Source organism: Scyliorhinus torazame, chromosome 15, assembly GCF_047496885.1.
Source record: "Scyliorhinus torazame isolate Kashiwa2021f chromosome 15, sScyTor2.1, whole genome shotgun sequence".
NCBI lineage: Eukaryota > Metazoa > Chordata > Chondrichthyes > Carcharhiniformes > Scyliorhinidae > Scyliorhinus > Scyliorhinus torazame.
In genome coordinates, this window is record NC_092721.1 from 176,632,910 (window position 1) to 176,655,619 (window position 22,710).

The 22,710-nt window shown below is 47.6% G+C and overlaps 1 protein-coding gene across 3 annotated transcripts in view; it reads left to right on the forward strand.

Annotated features, from left to right (window-relative positions):
• The first annotated feature begins 4,759 nt into the window (after positions 1-4,759).
• LOC140391460 (uncharacterized) overlaps positions 4,760-22,710 on the forward strand; it is an 89,282-nt gene continuing 71,331 nt past the window's right edge. For 2 of the 3 annotated variants that reach the window (XM_072475970.1, XM_072475971.1), the window contains exon 1: positions 4,760-4,908. The gene's annotated coding sequence lies outside the window, so the exon portion shown is untranslated. Of the gene's footprint in view, positions 4,909-9,240; positions 9,352-22,710 lie in introns of all 3 variants that reach the window. The other variant, XM_072475968.1, reaches the window with a different exon arrangement.

Here is a 22,710-nt window from a genome sequence, read left to right on the forward strand (position 1 = left end):
GGCCAAGTGTCCTACTCCTGCCCCTATTTCTTTTTAAAAAAATATCTTTTTATTGGCATTTCCCATATTTATAAACAGTTGTATATATACACATCACATTTTTTTCGCCCGCGCTAATTTCCTTTATTATACAGAGAGGTTTAGTTTGTCCTTCATTTAACTGTCCCTATGTGCATTTCGTTGCCCTCTGGATTGGTCTATGGTTCCTCCACCTTCCCGGTTGGTCCCCCCCCGCCCTAACTTTGGCTGTGCTTTTCTTTTATTTTCCCGATAGTGGAAAAAAAAGGGGGTGGGCATCTCTCGTGGTTTCCCCACCTTCCTTTAGCGAGTCAGTCTGCAGCTGTGTGTGGTGCTGCCGATCGCCAGCCGAGCAGGATACTCCAGCGTGCGATTAGGGAAGCAAAAGTTGGCCCCTTACCCACGTGTAATTCTGACTGCTTCAACACCCTGACGATTGCCACTATTGGACATGGCTTCACCCTCACCCCCCACAGCCCTGGACATTGCCTCGGAGGAGGCTGTCCAGAACCCAGCAAGCTTGGGGCAAGCCCAAAACATGTGGGTGTGGTTGGCCAGGCCCCTCTGGCACCATTCACATTTGTCCTCCACCTCCGGGAAGAACCTGCTCATTCGGGTTCTGGTCAGGTGCGCTCTGTGCACCACGTTGAGCTGCATTAGGCTTAGCCTTGCGCAGGAGGAGGTGGAGTTCACCCTGCTTCAGTGTTTTGCTCCAGAGTCCCCATCCTACCTCTGTCCCCAGTTCATCCTCCCATTGTCCTGCCCCTATTTCTTACAGAGAGTGTGTTCCAGTGCAGATAGTTTTGGAAGTGCTGAGCATCCCAGAGTGGACACTTTTCAGTCAAAGCTGATCCAGTAGATGCAGGTAATGGACTCCTTCTTATCAGCTCCTATATTGTATGGAGATCTTTTCATGCAGGGACTCAATATGTAGACACTTCTCAATAAACAACTACATTTAGGTAGTTTTTTCATCTCACTTTACCCTTAATTCATCATTTAAAACCTGGAAGTGAGATTTTCAGCCTCCTTCAGGATCCTCCAGTTATGGGGAGGCACTGGTGTAGTGGTATTGTCACTGGATTAGTAATCCAGCAACCTCACGATAATGCTCTGGGCACCCAGGTTCAAATCCTGCTATGGCAGATGGTGAAATTTGAATTCGGTAAAAATCTGGAATTAAAAGTCTAATGATGACCATGAAACTGTATTTTTTTTTTAATCATAAAAACCCATCTGGTTTACTAATGTCCTTTAGGGAAGGAAATCTGCCATCCTTACCTGGTCTGACTTACCTGTGACTCCAGACCCCACAGCAATGTGGTTGACTCTTAAATGCCCTCTGAAAAGGCCTATCAAACCACTCAGTTCAAGGGCAATTAATGTCGGGCAATAAATGCTGGTCCAGCCAGCAACGCCCACATCTCATGAGACAATAAAAAAAAAAGCGTCCTGATGTTTTCTAAAAATCGTAATGTTAAATGTAAAGGTTAGCACTGCTGCCTCACAGTGCCAGGTTCAAAGGTTTGATTCCAGCCTCAGGTGACTGTGTGGAGTCTGCACATTCTGCCCGTGTCTTTGTGCGTTTCCTTTGGTTTCTCCAGTTTCCTCCTCCAGTCCAAAGATGTGCAGGTTGGGTGGACTGCTATGCTAAATTGTCCAAAAGGATAGGTGGGGTTATTAGGTTATGGGGATCGGGCAGGGGCATGGGCCGAGGTAGGGTGCTCTTTCTGAGAGGGTTCATGCTGACTTGATGGGCCCAAATGGCCTCCTTCTGCACTGTAATGATTCTATATGCTTTATTAAATACTCTCTCCATCCTGCCACCTTCCATGATCTATGAACATATACACCCAGGTTCCTCTGCTCCTGCACCCCTTTAGAACTGTACACCTTATTTTATATTATCTCCCCATGTTCTTCCTGCTGAAATGCATCAGCTCACATTTCTCTGAATTGAACATCATCTGCCATCTGTCTGCCACTCGACCAACGTTTGAAGTTCTGCACTGTTCCCCTCACAGTTTACAATGTTCCAAGTTTTGTATCATCACAAGCTTTTAAACTGTTCGCTGTCCAACAAGATCCAGATGAAACATGGAAAATAGGAGCAGGAGGAGGCCATTCGGCCCTTCGATCCTGCTCCACCATTCATTATCATGGCTGATCATCCAACTCAATAGCCTAATCCCACTTTCCCTCCATATCCTTTCATTCCCTTCACCCTAAATGCCAAATCTAACTGCTTCTTACAATGTTTTGGCCTAAACTGTTTCCTGTGGCAACAAATTTCACAGGCTCACCACTCTCTGAGTGAAGAAATTTCTCCTCATCTCTGTGTTAAATGGGTTATTCCATATCTGCAGACGGTGACCCCTGATTCTGGACACACCCACCATCAGGAACATCCTTCCTGCATCTACCCTGTTTAGCCCTGTTAGAATTATACAGGTTTCTATGGGATCCCTCCTCATTCTTTTGAACTCCAGCAAAATCAATCCTCACCGATTCAATCTCTCCTCATACGTCATAGATCATTGATGCATGTCAGGAAAAGGAAGAATCTCAGTACTTCTCCCAGGAGATCCAGGTGGGCTTCTGCTAAACAGTAATATAAGAATAAGGCTTGAATTTTATGGCCCGTCGCAGTGTGTCTCCACCTTGTGGGACTGTCCTATCTCGCTGGGTTGGAAGCCTGTAAAAACCTGGCTGAAATACTGCAGATGCAGCGGCAGCACAGAGGCACAGTGCTTAGCACTGCTGCCTCACAGTGCCAGAGACTCGGGTTCGATTCTGACCTCGGGATACTGTGTGGAGTTTGCACGTTCTCCCCGTGTCTGCGTGGGTTTCCTCCGGGTGCTCTGGTTTCCTTCCACAGCCCAAAGATGTGCGGGTTAGGTGGATTGGCCATGCTAAATTGGACTTAGGTGGGATATGGAGATAGTGTGGGTTGGGCCTAAGTAGGGTGCTCTTTCAGAGGGTCAGTGTGGACCCGATGGGCCAAATGGCCCCCCTCTGAGCTGCAGGGATTCTATGATTCTATGCTAGAAATCTGAAATGAAAATAGAAAATACTGCAAATAATCAGCAGGTGGAGACACAGGGTTAACATTTCATATCAATGGCCTTTAATCAGAATTGAAATATTAACTGTTTCTCTCCACAGACACAGTCAGACCTTCTGGGTATTTCCACTATTTTCTGTTTTTCTTTCAGTTTCTGTTAGACACTGGCAGATGGAGGAACTGTTTCTTTTACTACTATTTTACTCTGTAAATTGCGTAGGCACAGTTAAGAGAAAGCTAGATAACTATAAGGGGCTGGATTCTCTGATTTTGAGGCGATGTCCCCATGCCAGTGTTTTACAACAGAACAAAATGGTGTAAAACGGTCACCGATCCTCCGTTTGGTTGGGGGCTAGCATGCCGGCAGCATAGAGCACCCGGCTCTGGCTGCCGATACAGCCGGGAGAATTGCCGGGTCCGTGGCAGCGCATGCGCACGGTGGCGGCCTGCAGCGGCCGGGCCGTGCAACATGGCGCCGGCCACTCGCGGACCCAGCCTGCAAAATAGTGCCCCCTCTTTGGCTGGCTCGTGCGCGCCAGACCACCCCCTAATAGTGCCCCCAGACCCTGGCAAAGTCCCCCCTGCCTGCGGATTGGCCCTCCCCCAACTGTGGTGGCGCTGGACTGAGTCCGCGGCCGCCACATGAGTTCCTGGCAGATGAGACCACGAGAGACCCTCGCCGTCGGGAACTCAGCTGGTCGGGGCGTAGCATCGGGGGGTGGGCCTCAGGCAACGTCCTGAGGCCGCCGATATGTCGCGCGGCGTACTCCTAGAGTACGCGCTTTGGAAGGGGCGGAGCATCGCAAATGTGGCACCGCCCCCGATTTGGTCAGAAACGTTTTTAAAATATAAATGTAGAGTACCCAATTCATTTTTTCCAATTAAGGAGCAATTTAGCGTGGCCAAATCACCTACCCTGCACATCTTTGGGTTGTGGGGGCGAAACCCACGCAAACACAGGGAGAATGTGCAAACTCCACACGGACAGTGACCCAGAGCCGGGATTGAACCTGGGACCTCAGCGCTGTGAAGCAACAGGGCTAACCCACTGCGCCACCGTGCTGCCCACTTGGTCGGAAAATTTGATTCTCCGGCCGAACGCGATTTCGGCATCGGCGACCAGAGAATCCTGCCCAAAGGAAAAAGGAATAGACCTTGATACTAATTGTGTTACACGAGGTTCCCCATGACCTCCGCAGAATATGAACTACCCCGGTAAATGCGGGGGGGATTTCCCCTTTAGGGAAGCCTCTCAGTCTAAAAGCCCAGGCCTGAGTGCAGGTTGGGGAACGCAAATTAAGATGGGTGGAGCAGATGGCCTGTATGCCTTGTTGTAACTATTCAACTATTCTGTGCCATTATTTCTGGCCAAATATACCTGATTTAAATTCACAGCTTTACAATGCTTACTGTCTTTAACTTTGCATGTGGTGTTGCGTGCCAGAAAGAACAGAGGTTAGCTGAAAGCCAAAGAACAAATGATCCCTCTCAATGGCTGAGTGTGTGCCATGTGCCTCAGCCTTTTAAAGATTGCTTCAGTTAATGATAAACCATCAAATCAGCCAGAATATGTTATAAGTGAATTTCCCCTCAGCAAGGTTAACCACAAAAGGTTATTACGGTATCCATGGAATCCAAACAAACCTTACTAAGGGACACAGACTGTCCTACCATTAGTGTGCAGACATTATCCTCTTGCAGACACGAGAGAGCATCCAGGAAACAAAATGTTACTTCCTCTGAATTAGAATTAAAATCGATGAAGGCAGAAGATGTCAAAATCAGTTGAGAAAGAGGAATGAATTTTCAGAGTCTCACAACCTGAGGTGAGTGATCAAGTTCTATATAATTTATGAGGACTGTGTAGAAGAATGGAACGGCAACAAGTCCCCGACAATACTTGAAAATAACACCAGCTGTTCTGTGTTACAAATGAGGAAACTGAAAACCTCTGACAGATTGTGCAGGCTCAGGGTAAAGCATGGATTGTGTGTTTAACCAAATAGGTTAGAAGATCGACTGATTAAAATTGCAGCATCTTTAAAATATGGAATGAAATGAAAATCACTTATTGTCACAAGGAGGCTTCAAATGAAGTTACTGTGAAAAGCCCCTAGTCGCCGCATTCCGGCACTTGTTTGGGGAGGCTGGTACGGGAATTGAACCGTGCTGCTGGCCTGCCTTGGTCTGCTTTCAAAGCCAGCGATTTAGCCCTGTGCTAAACCAGCCCCAATATGTTCTGTGGATGTGGGGATGCTTCTACATCCACATCTATTGCCCAAATGTACTTGTCCCGAGAATGTGGTGCTTATCCTTCTATCTCTTTTTTTTACTTTAAACAATTGAGCGGTTTTCTCAGCCTCTTCTGGGGCCATTAAGGTTCAAGTACATTGTGGGATTGGAGTCACAGCTAAACTGGACCTGGACGTCCTGGTTTTCTTCCCTTGGGGGGGCATTTTCAGAATATCTGTGATTCTTAACAACTCACAAGTTTTTATGGTAATTTTACGAGTGTCAGCCCACTAACAGCGTTCCCATCTGCTTGAGTGCATGAATGCAGCTGTCTCTGATCGCAATCCAAATACCTTTTCTTGAAACAAATACACTGTACAATATTTTTTAATATCACATCTGTTGAACGTTACTTCAATGTTTTCATGACCAGAAGATTTCCCCGTAATGGAAATGGAAATTGCAAGTCACTGGTAGAAGTTTTCTACAAACCTCCTGATAATAGTGTTGTGGTGATGTGGTGGGGGATGTATTAACACAGAGAATAAAAAACATGTAGGCAAAAAATGTGGTTCTAAAGGAAGATTAATTTTCACAGGCTGGGAGATGAAGAACATCTCAAATAATAATGGCACTGAGTTTCTAGCAGTGTATAGTGCACATCACGATCTCATTTCTTCGGTGTTCTTGTTTTACTACATTGGTGATGAACCTTTGCATTGTTTTGAAATAGTCATTTAAAATATATGACTCACCATGTATTCTAAAATAATAGAGTAATTTAACACAAACATCACAATCTGCATTCCACAAGTAGTGCACAGGTGAACATAAACTCAAATGAGTTATTTTATAAAAGGCTTATTGAGAACTGCTAAAGTTCCCGCAGCATTGGATTTTGCTCAACAAGAAATAATAAATAAATAAATAATCTTTATTGTCTCAAGTAGGCTTACATTAACACTGCAATGAAGTTACTGTGCAAAGCCAGCAGTCGCCACACTCCGGCACCTTTTCGGAAACACAGAGGGAGAATTCAGAATTCTCAGCTGATACGGGAATTGAACCCACGCTGCTGGCCTTGTTCTTCATCACAAACCAGCTGTCTAGCCCACTGAGCTAAACCAGCCAGGAAGTACTTAGCTCAGTTGGCTGGGTGGCTGGTTCATGATGCGGAGCGACGCAGACAGTTCAGGATTCAATTCCTGTACCAACTAAGGTTATTCATGAGGGTCCTGCCTTCTCAACCTTGCCCCTTGCCCAAGATGTGGTGACCCTCAGGTTAAATCACCACCAACCAGTCAGCTCTCAAAGTGGAGAGAGGCCACTGGGACTGTGGTGACATTTACTGTCTGACCTGAAAGACAGCACTTCAGACGGTGCTGCACTGGAGTATCAGCCTAAAATTATGTGTTCAGGGAAGGGACTTGAATGCACAGCCTTCTGACTCAAACGCAAAGTTACTACCAACAGAACCCTGACTGAGATTACATCACCACAATGGACACATCCCCAAGGCTCTCACAGTACTGATTAAATTAGAAGGTGACTCCTATAAAATATTCTGTCCTGAAAATACTTCCTTAAAACTTAAGCTTGACAATTTCCTTGATATTCAACACAGCAGCTATGCTGCCTCTCTCATAGGGAATTATGATACTTTGGCATATACTATATTATGATCATTATTATCTCTAGTAATCAACTTTATCATACTATAATCTTGCAGTGATTCAATCAGATTGCTAATCCTTCATTTTTACTGCAAGGAACATCCTTCCTGCTGGTGGCTGCTATGACAACCAAAATCAGTGATGCAAAACAGCCTGATCATACTAGTGGTGTTTATGAAGGCAGAATAAAGTAGCATGCAGATGAGAATGATTTTAATGTTGTCATCTTATTTTCATATTCAGGTTGTGGCTAGAAGGTGATTGCATTTCATTTATGTTTTATGACATTATGCAAATTCCTAGTTCAGGACAATATTGTAAACATACTCAACTATCTGATTTAATTTCATTTTGGATGCATGCCAAGATGAAGAGTATCGGTGCAAGGAATTTGGCACTCCTAGAATAGGCATAGCTCAACTGGCTAAAAAGCAAAGATGCCTTTACTTCGACCTCAATGCTGCATTTTAACAGCCTTTTAATTTCCACAGCAATCATCCATATGAACAGCAGAAACTAGATAACCAATCAATCGCTCTCACACTATGGCCCCCATACCAACCAGGAGTTGGATCAAGACAGCTCAAACCCTAGACGTGTAAATCTGGGATAAGTTTAGATCCATGTTCCAGAGGTGAAGAAGCAGCGTACAAGCCCACTGCCCACTTAGTCCTTGGCCAATATGTATTGTCAAAGAGGAACTGAGATTCTGCTATGCTACATGCTGGGCCTCGTGTTATTGCTCATGAGGAATACAAGAGTGGCATATTGTATAATGTGCCTCCCTTATGCCAACCAGGTTATATTATCAGGGCATTTGGTGTTCCTCTATACCTTATGCCACATTTCTTTTTTAAAATATGTTAATTAATAACATTTTCATATTAAACAAAACATCTAAAACAATTAACCAAAATGACACAATAGAAGAAAGTGACATACAATCAGAACATGTTAACTTTAACGCAACAAACTAGACTAAACCCCCTAACAACTGACAGTTACTGTTTTTTTAAAAAAGGAAATGAATGGCTGCCATCTCAAGTAGAACGCCTCCACCAACCCTCTAATGGTGTACTTCACCTTCTCCAAGTGCAGAAAAGATGTGAAGTCACCGAAACAAGCCGAGGCACTAGGCCGAGCAGGAGAACTCCACCCAAGCATCGTCTCTGGGCTATCAACGAGGAGAAGGCCAGGACATCCGCCTTCACCCCCGACTGCAGTACCGGAGAGTCTGACACCCCAAATATGGCCACTAGTGGACATGATCCAGATCTACATTGAATATCTCCTACATGGTGTTAAAGAAAGAGGCCCAGAAGCTTACTGATTTGGGACAAGACCAGAACATATGTTTGTGGTTAGCCAGCCCCTGAGAGCAGCGCTCACACTTATCATCCACCCCAGGGAAGTACCTGCTGATCTTCGCTCTTATAGAATCCTAGAATCCTTACATTGCAGAAGGAGGTCTTTTGGCTCATCAAATCTACACTGAACCTCTGAAAGAGCACCCTACCTAAGCCCACATCCCCATCCTATCTCCGTAACCCAGTAACCCCAGCTATCCTTTTGGACACTAAGGGACAATTGATCATGGCCAATCCACCTAAGCTGCACACCTTTGGTCTGTGGGAGGAAACCAGAGCACCTGGAGGAAACCCACGCACACACAGGGAGAATATATAAAGTCACTCAAGGCTGTAATTGAACCTGGGTCTCTGGCACTGTGAGCCAGCAGTCAGATGTACCTGGTGCACCACCTTGAATTGAATCAAATTTAGCCGAGCACATGAAAATGTGGAGTTGACCATGAAAGGCCTCACTTCACACCTCACCATCCAGAATGGGAACCAATTCACCCTCCCATTTTGTCCTCACCTCGCTCAATGGATCTGACTCCGCTGAGAGGATATGGCTATATATAGTCCCCCCATCAGATACAGCCAAAGACAAAATCCTCTTCTACAGGGAAGAGGGTGGTGCCAAGGGAAAAGAGGGAAAAGTCTTACGTGAACAGTCGTGAATCAGAAAATATCTAAAAAGACTGGAAGCAGGCAGTTGGAATTTCTCTGCCAACTCCTTAAAACCAGCAAATCTCCCCTCCACAAAGTTCTCCAAACCTCTCCTGACCTTTCCCCACCCATGACGTAAACGTCGAGTCCAAACCCACTGGCAGAAAAAGGTGGTTGTTGCAGATGGGGGCGAGCGAAGACAGGGAACAGAGCTTAAAATGCTGCCTGAATTTGCTTCCAGATTCTCAGAGTCGAATTAGGCAAAATCTCACCAGAGAGAAAGGCAACGATGCCATAATGATGCGAAGGCTAGAAACAGTGCAGGAGCTCGCTCCATATGGAGCCAGGATCGGTAAGCCACAGCAATATCTTCTGAATAGTTGCTGCCCAATAGTAAAACAATAAATAGGGTAGGACCAAGCCCCCTGATTGTCTGTCTCTTTGGAGCAAAGCTTCACGGACCCTCGGAGCTATACCCACCCAAACAAAGTGGGACATTAATTTGTCGACTTTAACAAAAAAGGACTTGAGCAGAAAAATGGGGAGACATTGAAAAAGAAATAAAAATCTCGGGAGCACGTTTATTTTAATTGTCTGAACCCTATCCACCAAGGATAGTGGGAGGTTATCCCACCTCTGCAAGCCTGTTTTGATACTATTGACCAAATTGGTCTAATTGAATTTATAAAGCGAGGTTCAATTGTGGACAACCTGACCCCCAGATAGCGGAAGCTGGTCTTGGAAGGGCAAAAAGATAACATTCCCAGTTGGACTCTCCTCCCTGGAGGGGTTGACTTGGAAACATTCCTTCTTGTCCAAGTTCAGCTTGATGCCAGAGAAGGAGCCAAAGATACTAAGCAGCTTCATTATCGTGTCCATGGAGGGTACTGGGTCCGAAATATAGAGAAGCAGGTCATCAGCTTAAAGAGACACCCGTGCTCCATCCCTTCCAGATTCATCCCACTTCACTTAACAGAGGACCTGAGCGCTACGGCGAGCGGTTCTATTATCAAGCAAACAGGAGCGGAGACAGTGGACCCCCATATCTCGTGTCCTTGTTCGATGGAAAGTAACCAGAGTTCAGGGCATTCATATGAACACTAGCAGTGGAAGCCCTATATAGTAGTCAAATCCAGGAAACAAACTTGAACCTGCCACGAATCGCAAATAGACATCCCCACTCCACTCCAAGCATCCAGGGAAACAATCATCTCTGGTTCGGGCACCAAGGATGGGAATAGGACAATGCTTAGCAGGCAATTGGCTGAAAGTTGTTGTCCCTTAATGAAACCTGTCTGATCACCTGAGATTACCTGTGGAAGGCAGGGCTACAGCTGTAGCACCAGGTCTTTGTCTTTTGTTATGGGTGCCTGGTCAGTTTTCAACAGTGACTAAGAGACTGGACCAGATGTCGTAGCTTTTTTACGTTTTAATGTGGTGCGGAAAAATTGATTAATTCCAGGAGTGATAATATAAGAAATAGAATGATGGAATTTACAGTGCAGAAGGAGACCATTCGGCCCATTGAGCCTGCCCAGGCCCTTGGAAAGAGCACGCTACTTAAGCCCACACCTCCACCCCATCCCCGTAACCCAGTAGCCCCACCTAACCTTTTGGGCACTAAGGGGCAATTTAGCGTGGCCAATCCATCTAACGTGCACATCTTTGCCTGTGGGAGGAAACTGGAGCACCCGGAGGAAACCCACGCAGACACGGGGAGAAAGTGCAAACTCCACACAGTCACCCGAAGCCGGAATTGAACCTGGGAGCTGTGAGGCAGCAGTGGCACCGTGCCACTCTCTGCTGATGAACTCTGAGAAGCCTCTGATTCTGTTGATGAACTTCTGCTGTCCACCTTCTTTCACCTGTATTTTCCAGGCATCTCAAACATGTTGGATCCTTATCCATTATGTAAGTTTTCAGAAGAATTACCCCCAGAAATCAAACATTATTGCTATCTTGGCTGTCTGATTTCCCACTCCCGTTTCTGCTAAAGAACAGATTATGCCATTCAGATGCAACTAACCTTCCATTGACTGACAAATGGGTCATCAGATTCTGTGATGGGCTAATGGCTGGACAAACAAGGTTGTCGGAAGGACAATGGATCTTGAGTGATTCACCCTGGCTGAACCGGGACATCCTGTGCATTCCCACTAACGAGGCTAAGTCTGAATGGGGCAAGGTGACTTTGGCTGTGGTCTTATCCCTCCACACTGATAGTGATCCAGGGCTGGGATCGAATCCGGGTCCTCGGCACTATGAGGCAGCAGTGCTAACCTCACTGTGCCACCGTGACGCCATGCTGATGAACTCTGAGAAGCCTCTGATTCTGTTGATGAACTTCTGCTGTCCACCTTCTTTCCCCTGAATTTTACAGGTATCTCAAGCATGTTGGATCCTTATCCATTAATTATGTGGGTTTTCGAAGAAAATACCCCCTGAAACTAAGAGATAGGGTCAAAGGCTGCAGCTTGGGAATCCATTTTTATCAACCGACCAACCTTCGGGATCAACACCAGCCAACCTTCGCGACCCACGGCAGTCGACCATCGCGACCCACAGCGGACGATCTTCGCGACTCCTGCTCATCGACTTTCGCAACCGTGCTACCCAAATATCGTGACCCACCATTTTCGCTTACCTTTAATGCAACAGGTGAGCCTGCTTGGTCCACATGAGCTCACTTGTTTTATCATTCAATGTTACATTTCTGTATGGGTTGTTCATCAGAGATCCTGAACAGCTCACACCAGCACTCCTTTGTCCTGTTGTGGACTCTCCTGAACAGCTCACACCAGCACTGCTTTGTCCTGTTGTGGACTCTCCTGAACAGCTCACACCAGCACTGCATTGTCCTGTTGTGGACTCTCCTGAACAGTTCACACCACCACTGCTTTGTCCTGTTGTGGACTCTCCTGAACAGCTCACAACAGCACTGCTTTGTCCTGTTGTGGACTCTCCTGAACAGCACACTAGCACTGCTTTGTCCTGTTGTGGACTCTCCTGAACAGCTCACACTAGCACTGCTTTGTCCTGTTGTGGATTCTCGTGAACAGCTCACACTAGCACTGCTTTGTCCTGTAGTGGACTCTCCTGAACAGCTCACACTAGCACTGCTTTGTCCTGTTGTGAATTCTCCTGAACAGCTCACACTAGCACTGCTTTGTCCTGTTGTGGACTCTCCTGAACAGCTCACACCAGCACTGCTTTGTCCTGTTGTGGACTCTCCTGAACAGCTCACACCAGCACTGCATTGTCCTGTTGTGGACTCTCCTGAACAGTTCACACCACCACTGCTTTGTCCTGTTGTGGACTCTCCTGAACAGCTCACAACAGCACTGCTTTGTCCTGTTGTGGACTCTCCTGAACAGCACACTAGCACTGCTTTGTCCTGTTATGGACTCTCCTGAACAGCTCACACTAGCACTGCTTTGTCCTGTTGTGGATACTCGTGAACAGCTCACACTAGCACTGCTTTGTCCTGTAGTGGACTCTCCTGAACAGCTCACACTAGCACTGCTTTGTCCTGTTGTGAATTCTCCTGAACAGCTCACACTAGCACTGCTTTGTCCTGTTGTGGACTCTCCTGAACAGCTCACACCAGCACTGCTTTGTCCTGTTGTGGACTCTCCTGAACAGCTCACACTAGCACTGCTTTGTACTGGTGTGGACCCTCCTGAACAGCTCACACTAGCACTGTTTTGTCCTGTTGTGGACTTTCCTGAACAGCTCACACCAGCACTGCTTTGTCCTGTTGTGAATTCCGCTGAACAGCTCACACCAGCACTGCTTTGTCCTGTTGTGAATTCTCCTGAACAGCTCCCACTAGCACTGCTTTGTCCTGTAGTGGATTCTCCTGAACAGCTCACACTAGCACTGCTTGGTCCTGTTGTGGATTCTCCTGAACAGCTCACACTAGCACTGCTTTGTCCTGTAGTGGATTCTCCTGAACAGCTCACACTAGCACTGCTTTGTCTTGTTGTGAATTCTCCTGAACAGCTCACACTATCACTGCTTTGTCCTGTTGTGGATTCTCCTGAACAGCTCACACTAGCACTGCTTTGTCCTGTTGTGAATTCTCCTGAACAGCTCACACTAGCACTGCTTTGTCCTGTTGTGGATTCTCCTGAACAGCTCACACTATCACTGCTTTGTCCTGTTGTGAATTCTCCTGAACAGCTCACACTACCACTGCTTTGTCCTGTTGTGGACTCTCCTGAACAGCTCACACCAGCACTGCTTTGTCCTGTTGTGGACCCTCCTGAACAGCTCACACCAGCACTGTTTTGTCCTGTTGTGGACTTTCCTGAACAGCTCACACCAGCACTGCTTTGTCCTGTCGTGAATTCTGCTGAACAGCTCACACCAGCACTGCTTTGTCCTGTTGTGAATTCTCCTGAACAGCTCACACTAGCACTGCATTGTCCTGTTGTGAATTCTCCTGAACAGCTCACACCAGCACTGCTTTGTCCTGTTGTGGACTCTCCTGAACAGCTCACACTAGCACTGCTTTGTACTGTTGTGAATTCTCCTGAACAGCTCACACCAGCACTGCTTTGTCCTGTTGTGGACACTCCTGAACAGCTCACACTAGCACTGCTTTGTCCTGTTGTGAATTCTCCTGAACAGCTCACACTAGCACTGCTTTGTCCTGTTGTGGACTCTCCTGAACAGCTCACACCAGCTCTGCTTTGTCCTGTTGTGAATTCTCCTGAACAGCTCACACCAGCACTGCTTTGTCCTGTTGTGGACACTCCTGAACAGCTCACACTAGCACTGCTTTGTCCTGTTGTGTATTCTCCTGAACAGCTCACACTAGCACTGCTTTGTCCTGTTGTGGATTCTCCTGAACAGCTCACACTAGCACTGCTTTGTCCTGTTGTGAATTCTCCTGAACAGCTCACACTAGCACTGCTTTGTCCTGTTGTGGACTCTCCTGAACAGCTCACACCAGCACTGCTTTGTCCTGTTGTGGACTCTCCTGAACAGCTCACACCAGCACTGCTTTGTCCTGTTGTGGACTCTCCTGAACAGCTCACACCAGCACTGCTTTGTCCTGTTGTGGACTCTCCTGAACTGCTCACACTAGCACTGCTTTGTCCTGTTGTGGACTCGCCTGAACAGCTCACACCAACACTGCTTTGTCCTGTTGTGGACCCTCATGAACAGCTCACACTAGCACTGCTTTGTCCTGTTGTGGACTCTCCTGAATAGCTCACACTAGCACTGCTTTGTCCTGTTGTGAATTCTCCTGAACAGCTCACACTAGCACTTCTTTGTCCTGTTGTGTATTCTCCTGAAGAGCTCACACTAGCACTGCTTTGTCCTGTTGTGAATTCTCCTGAACAGCTCACACTAGCACTGCTTTGTCCTGTTGAGGATTCTCCTGAACAGCTCACACTAGCACTGCTTTGTCCTGTTGTGGACTCTCCTGAACAACTCACACTAGCACTGCTTTGTCCTGTTGTGGACTCTCCTGAACAGCTCACACTAGCACTGCTTTGTCCTGTTGTGGACTCGCCTGAACAGTTCACACCAACACTGCTTTGTCCTGTTGTTGACCCTCCTGAACAGCTCACACTAGCACTGCTTTGTCCTGTTGTGGACTCTCCTGAACAACTCACACTAGCACTGCTTTGTCCTGTTGTGGATTCTCCTGAACAGCTCACACCAGCACTGCTTTGTCATGTTGTGAATTCTCCTGAACAGCTCACACCAGCACTGCTTTGTCCTGTTGTGAATTCTCCTGAACAGCTCACACTAGCACTGCTTTGTCCTGTTGTGGACTCTCCTGAACAGCTCACACTAGCACTGCTTTGTCCTGTTGTGGACTCTCCTGAACAGCTCACACCAGCACTGCTTTGTCCTGTTGTGGACCCTCCTGAACAGCTCACACTAGCACTGCTTTGTCCTGTTGTGAATTCTCCTGAACAGCTTACACTAACACTGCTTTGTCCTGTTGTGAATTCTCCTGAATAGCTCACACTAGCACTGCTTTGTCCTGTTGTGAATTCTCCTGAACAGCTCACACCAGCTCGGCTTTGTCCTGTTGTGAATTCTCCTGAACAGCTCACACTAGCACTGCTTTGTCCTGCTGTGAATTCTCCTGAACAGCTCACACTAGCACTGCTTTGTCCTGTTGTGAATTCTCCTGAACAGCTCACACCAGCTCTGCTTTGTCCTGTTGTGAATTCTCCTGAACAGCTCACACTAGCACTGCTTTGTCCTGTTGTGAATTCTCCTGAACAGCTCACACCAGCACTGCTTTGTCCTGTTGTGGACCCTCCTGAACAGCTCACACTAGCACTGCTTTGTCCTGTTGTGGATTCTCCTGAACAGCTCACACCAGCACTGCTTTGTCATGTTGTGAATTCTCCTGAACAGCTCACACCAGCACTGCTTTGTCCTGTTGTGAATTCTCCTGAACAGCTCACACTAGCACTGCTTTGTCCTGTTGTGGACTCTCCTGAACAGCTCACACTAGCACTGCTTTGTCCTGTTGTGGACTCTCCTGAACAGCTCACACCAGCACTGCTTTGTCCTGTTGTGGACCCTCCTGAACAGCTCACACTAGCACTGCTTTGTCCTGTTGTGAATTCTCCTGAACAGCTTACACTAACACTGCTTTGTCCTGTTGTGAATTCTCCTGAATAGCTCACACTAGCACTGCTTTGTCCTGTTGTGAATTCTCCTGAACAGCTCACACCAGCTCGGCTTTGTCCTGTTGTGAATTCTCCTGAACAGCTCACACTAGCACTGCTTTGTCCTGCTGTGAATTCTCCTGAACAGCTCACACTAGCACTGCTTTGTCCTGTTGTGAATTCTCCTGAACAGCTCACACCAGCTCTGCTTTGTCCTGTTGTGAATTCTCCTGAACAGCTCACACTAGCACTGCTTTGTCCTGTTGTGGATTCTCCTGAACAGCTCACACCAACACTGCTTTGTCCTGTTGTGGACTCTCGTGAACAGCTCACACTAGCACTGCTTTGTCCTGTTGTGGACTCTCCTGAACAGTTCACACCAGCACTGCTTTGTCCTGTTGTGGACCCTCCTGAACAGCTCACACTAGCACTGCTTTGTCCTGTCGTGAATTCTCCTGAACTGCTCACACCAACACTGCTTTGTCCTGTTGTGAATTCTCCTGAACAGCTCACACTAGCACTGCTTTGTCCTGTTGTGAATTCTCCTGAACAGCTCACACTAGCACTGCTTTGTCCTGTTGTGAATTCTCCTGAACAGCTCACACTAGCACTGCTTTGTCCTGTTGTGAATTCTCCTGAACAGCTCACACCAGCTCTGCTTTGTCCTGTTGTGAATTCTCCTGAACAGCTCACACTAGCGCTGCTTTGTCCTGTTGTGAATTCTCCTGAACAGATCACACTAGCACTGCTTTGTCCTGTTGTGAATTCTCCTGAACAGCTCACACCAGCACTGCTTTGTCCTGTTGTGAATTCTCCTGAACAGCTCACACCGGCACTGCTTTGTCCTGTTGTGGATTCTCCTGAACAGCTCACACCAGCACTGCTTTGTCCTGTTGAGGACTCTCGTGAACAGCTCACACTAGCACTGCTTTGTCCTGTTGTGGACTCTCCTGAACAGTTCACACCAGCACTGCTTTGTCCTGTTGTGGACCCTCCTGAACAGCTCACACCACCACTGCTTTGTCCTGTTGTGGATTCTCGTGAACATTTCACACTAGCACTGCTTTGTCCTGTTGTGGACTCTCCTGAACAGCTCACACTAGCACTGCTTTGTCCTGTTGTGGACTCTCCTGAACAGTTCACACTAGCACTGCTTTGTCCTGTTGTGGACTCTCCTGAACAGCTCACACTAGCACTGCTTTGTCCTGTTGTGGATTCTCGTGAACAGCTCACACTAGCACTGCTTTGTCCTGTAGTGGACTCTCCTGAACAGCTCACACTAGCACTGCTTTGTCCTGTTGTGAATTCTCCTGAACAGCTCACACTAGCACTGCTTTGTCCTGTTGTGGACTCTCCTGAACAGCTCACACCAGCACTGCTTTGTCCTGTTGTGGACTCTCCTGAACAGCTCACACCAGCACTGCATTGTCCTGTTGTGGACTCTCCTGAACAGTTCACACCACCACTGCTTTGTCCTGTTGTGGACTCTCCTGAACAGCTCACAACAGCACTGCTTTGTCCTGTTGTGGACTCTCCTGAACAGCACACTAGCACTGCTTTGTCCTGTTATGGACTCTCCTGAACAGCTCACACTAGCACTGCTTTGTCCTGTTGTGGATACTCGTGAACAGCTCACACTAGCACTGCTTTGTCCTGTAGTGGACTCTCCTGAACAGCTCACACTAGCACTGCTTTGTCCTGTTGTGAATTCTCCTGAACAGCTCACACTAGCACTGCTTTGTCCTGTTGTGGACTCTCCTGAACAGCTCACACCAGCACTGCTTTGTCCTGTTGTGGACTCTCCTGAACAGCTCACACTAGCACTGCTTTGTACTGGTGTGGACCCTCCTGAACAGCTCACACTAGCACTGTTTTGTCCTGTTGTGGACTTTCCTGAACAGCTCACACCAGCACTGCTTTGTCCTGTTGTGAATTCCGCTGAACAGCTCACACCAGCACTGCTTTGTCCTGTTGTGAATTCCGCTGAACAGCTCACACCAGCACTGCTTTGTCCTGTTGTGAATTCTCCTGAACAGCTCCCACTAGCACTGCTTTGTCCTGTAGTGGATTCTCCTGAACAGCTCACACTAGCACTGCTTTGTCCTGTTGTGGATTCTCCTGAACAGCTCACACCAGCACTGCTTTGTCCTGTTGTGGATTCTCCTGTGCAGCTCACACCAGCACTGCTTTGTCTTGTTGTGAATTCTCCTGAACAGCTCACACTATCACTGCTTTGTCCTGTTGTGGATTCTCCTGAACAGCTCACACTATCACTGCTTTGTCCTGTTGTGAATTCTCCTGAACAGCTCACACTATCACTGCTTTGTCCTGTTGTGAATTCTCCTGAACAGCTCACACTAGCACTGCTTTGTCCTGTTGTGGATTCTCCTGAACAGCTCACACTACCACTGCTTTGTCCTGTTGTGGACTCTCCTGAACAGCTCACACCAGCACTGCTTTGTCCTGTTGTGGACCCTCCTGAACAGCTCACACTAGCACTGCTTTGTCCTGTCGTGAATTCTGCTGAACAGCTCACACCAGCACTGCTTTGTCCTGTTGTGAATTCTCCTGAACAGCTCACACTAGCACTGCATTGTCCTGTTGTGAATTCTCCTGAACAGCTCACACTATCACTGCTTTGTCCTGTTGTGAATTCTCCTGAACAGCTCACACTACCACTGCTTTGTCCTGTTGTGGACTCTCCTGAACAGCTCACACCAGCACTGCTTTGTCCTGTTGTGGACCCTCCTGAACAGCTCACACTAGCACTGCTTTGTCCTGTCGTGAATTCTGCTGAACAGCTCACACCAGCACTGCTTTGTCCTGTTGTGAATTCTCCTGAACAGCTCACACTAGCACTGCATTGTCCTGTTGTGAATTCTCCTGAACAGCTCACACCAGCACTGCTTTGTCCTGTTGTGGACTCTCCTGAACAGCTCACACTAGCACTGCTTTGTACTGTTGTGAATTCTCCTGAACAGCTCACACCAGCACTGCTTTGTCCTGTTGTGGACACTCCTGAACAGCTCACACTAGCACTGCTTTGTCCTGTTGTGAATTCTCCTGAACAGCTCACACTAGCACTGCTTTGTCCTGTTGTGAATTCTCCTGAACAGCTCACACCAGCTCGGCTTTGTCCTGTTGTGAATTCTCCTGAACAGCTCACACTAGCACTGCTTTGTCCTGTTGTGGATTCTCCTGAACAGCTCACACCAGCACTGCTTTGTCCTGTTGTGAATTCTCCTGAATAGCTCACACTAGCACTGCTTTGTCCTGTTGTGAATTCTCCTGAATAGCTCACACTAGCACTGCTTTGTCCTGTTGTGAATTCTCCTGAACAGCTCACACTACCACTGCTTTGTCCTGTTGTGAATTCTCCTGAACAGCTCACACCAGCACTGCTTTGTCTTGTTGTGGACTCTCGTGAACAGCTCACACCACCACTGCTTTGTCCTGTTGTGGACTCTCCTGAACAGCTCACACTAGCACTGCTTTGTCCTGTTGTGAATTCTCCTGAATAGCTCACACTAGCACTGCTTTGTCCTGTTGTGAATTCTCCTGAATAGCTCACACTAGCACTGCTTTGTCCTGTTGTGAATTCTCCTGAACAGCTCACACTACCACTGCTTTGTCCTGTTGTGAATTCTCCTGAACAGCTCACACCAGCACTGCTTTGTCCTGTTGTGGACTCTCCTGAACAGCTCACACTAGCACTGCTTTGTCCTGTTGTGAATTCTCCTGAACAGCTCACACTAGCGCTGCTTGGTCCTGTTGTGGACCCTCCTGAACAGCTCACACCGGCACTGCTTTGTCCTGTTGTGGACCCTCCTGAACAGCTCACACTAGCACTGCTTTGTCCTGTTGTGGACTCTCCTGAACAGTTCACACTAGCACTGCTTTGTCCTGTTGTAAATTCTCCTGAACAGCTCACACTAGCACTGCTTTGTCCTGTTGTGAATTCTCCTGAACAGCTCACACCAGCACTGCTTTGTCCCGTTGTGAATTCTCCTGAACAGCTCACACTAGCACTGCTTTGTCCTGTTGTGAATTCTCCTGAACAGCTCACACTAGCACTGCTTTGTCCTGTTGTGAATTCTCCTGAACAGCTCACACCAGCACTGCTTTCTCCTGTTGTGGATTCTCCTGAACAGCTCACACTAGCACTGCTTTGTCCTGCTGTGAATTCTCCTGAACAGCTCACACTAGCACTGCTTTGTCCTGTTGTGGACTCTCCTGAACAGCTCACACTAGCACTGCTTTGTCCTGTTGTGAATTCTCCTGAACAGCTCACACCAGCACTGCTTTCTCCTGTTGTGGATTCTCCTGAACAGCTCACACTAGCACTGCTTTGTCCTGCTGTGAATTCTCCTGAACAGCTCACACTAGCACTGCTTTGTCCTGTTGTGGACTCTCCTGAAGAGCTCACACTAGCACTGCTTTGTCCTGTTGTGAATTCTCCTGAACAGCTCGCACCAGCACTGCATTGTCCTGTTGTGGACTCTCCTGAACAGCTCACACTAGCACTGCTTTGTCCTGCTGTGTATTCTCCTGAACAGCTCACACTAGCACTGCTTTGTCCCGTTGTGAATTCTCCTGAACAGCTCGCAACATCACTGCTTTGTCCTGTTGTGGACTCTCCTGAACAGCTCACACTAGCACTGCTTTGTCCTGTTGTGAATTCTCCTGAACAGCTCACACTAGCACTGCTTTGTCCTGTTGTGGATTCTCGTGAACAGCTCACACTAGCACTGCTTTGTCCTGTTGTGGACTCTCCTGAACAGCTCACACTAGCACTGCTTTGTCCTGTTGTGGACTCTCCTGAACAGCTCACACTAGCACTGCTTTGTCCTGTTGTGGACTCTCCTGAACAGCTCACACCGGCACTGCTTTGTCCTGTTGTGGACTCTCCTGAACAGCTCACACTAGCACTGCTTTGTCCTGTTGTGGACTCTCCTGAAGAGCTCACACTAGCTCTGCTTTGTCCTGTTGTGGACCCTCCTAAACAGCTCACACTAGCACTGCTTTGTTCTGTTGTGAATTCTCCTGAACAGCTCACACCAACACTGCTTTGTCCTGTTGTGAATTCTCCTGAATAGCTCACACTAGCACTGCTTTGTCCTGTTGTGAATTCTCCTGAACAGCTTACACTAACACTGCTTTGTCCTGTTGTGGACTCTCCTGAACAGCTCACACTAGCACTGCTTTGTCCTGTTGTGAATTCTCCTGAACAGCTCACACTAACACTGCTTTGTCCTGTTGTGAATTCTCCTGAATAGCTCACACTAGCACTGCTTTGTCCTGTTGTGAATTCTCCTGAACAACTCACACTAGCACTGCTTTGTCCTGTTGTGAATTCTCCTGAACAGCGCACACTAGCACTGCTTTGTCCTGTTGTGAATTCTCCTGAATAGCTCACACTAGCACTGCTTTGTCCTGTTGTGAATTCTCCTGAACAACTCACACTAGCACTGCTTTGTCCTGTTGTGAATTCTCCTGAACAGCGCACACTAGCACTGCTTTGTCCTGCTGTGAATTCTCCTGAACAGCTCACACTAGCACTGCTTTGTCCTGTTGTGAATTCTCCTGAACAGCTCACACCAGCTCTGCTTTGTCCTGTTGTGAATTCTCCTGAACAGCTCACACTAGCGCTGCTTTGTCCTGTTATGAATTCTCCTGAACATATCACACTAGCACTGCTTTGTCCTGTTGTGAATTCTCCTGAACAGCTCACACCAGCACTGCTTTGTCCTGTTGTGAATTCTCCTGAACAGCTCACACCGGCACTGCTTTGTCCTGTTGTGGATTCTCCTGAACAGCTCACACCAACACTGCTTTGTCCTGTTGTGGACTCTCGTGAACAGCTCACACCAGCACTGCTTTGTCCTGTTGTGAATTCTCCTGAACAGCTCACACCGGCACTGCTTTGTCCTGTTGTGAATTCTCCTGAACAGCTCACACTAGCACTGCTTTGTCCTGCTGTGAATTCTCCTGAACAGCGCACACTAGCACTGCTTTGTCCTGCTGTGAATTCTCCTGAACAGCTCACACTAGCACTGCTTTGTCCTGTTGTGAATTCTCCTGAACAGCTCACACCAGCTCTGCTTTGTCCTGTTGTGAATTCTCCTGAACAGCTCACACTAGCGCTGCTTTGTCCTGTTATGAATTCTCCTGAACATATCACACTAGCACTGCTTTGTCCTGTTGTGAATTCTCCTGAACAGCTCACACTAGCACTGCTTTGTCCTGTTGTGAATTCTCCTGAACAGCTCACACCAGCACTGCTTTGTCCTGTTGTGAATTCTCCTGAACAGCTCACACCGGCACTGCTTTGTCCTGTTGTGGATTCTCCTGAACAGCTCACACCAACACTGCTTTGTCCTGTTGTGGACTCTCGTGAACAGCTCACACCAGCACTGCTTTGTCCTGTTGTGGACTCTCCTGAACAGTTCACACCAGCACTGCTTTGTCCTGTTGTGGACCCTCCTGAACAGCTCACACTAGCACTGCTTTGTCCTGTTGTGAATTCTCCTGAACAGCTCACACTAGCACTGCTTTGTCCTGTTGTGAATTCTCCTGAACAGCTCACACCAGCTCTGCTTTGTCCTGTTGTGAATTCTCCTGAACAGCTCACACTAGCGCTGCTTTGTCCTGTTGTGAATTCTCCTGAACAGCTCACACCAGCACTGCTTTGTCCTGTTGTGGACCCTCCTGAACAGCTCACACTAGCACTGCTTTGTCCTGTTGTGGATTCTCCTGAACAGCTCACACCAGCACTGCTTTGTCCTGTTGTGGACCCTCCTGAACAGCTCACACCAGCACTGCTTTGTCCTGTTGTGGATTCTCCTGAACAGCTCACACCAGCACTGCTTTGTCCTGTTGAGGACTCTCGTGAACAGCTCACACTAGCACTGCTTTGTCCTGTTGTGGACTCTCCTGAACAGTTCACACCAGCACTGCTTTGTCCTGTTGTGGACCCTCCTGAACAGCTCACACTAGCACTGCTTTGTCCTGTTGTGGACTCTCCTGAACAGTTCACACTAGCACTGCTTTGTCCTGTTGTGAATTCT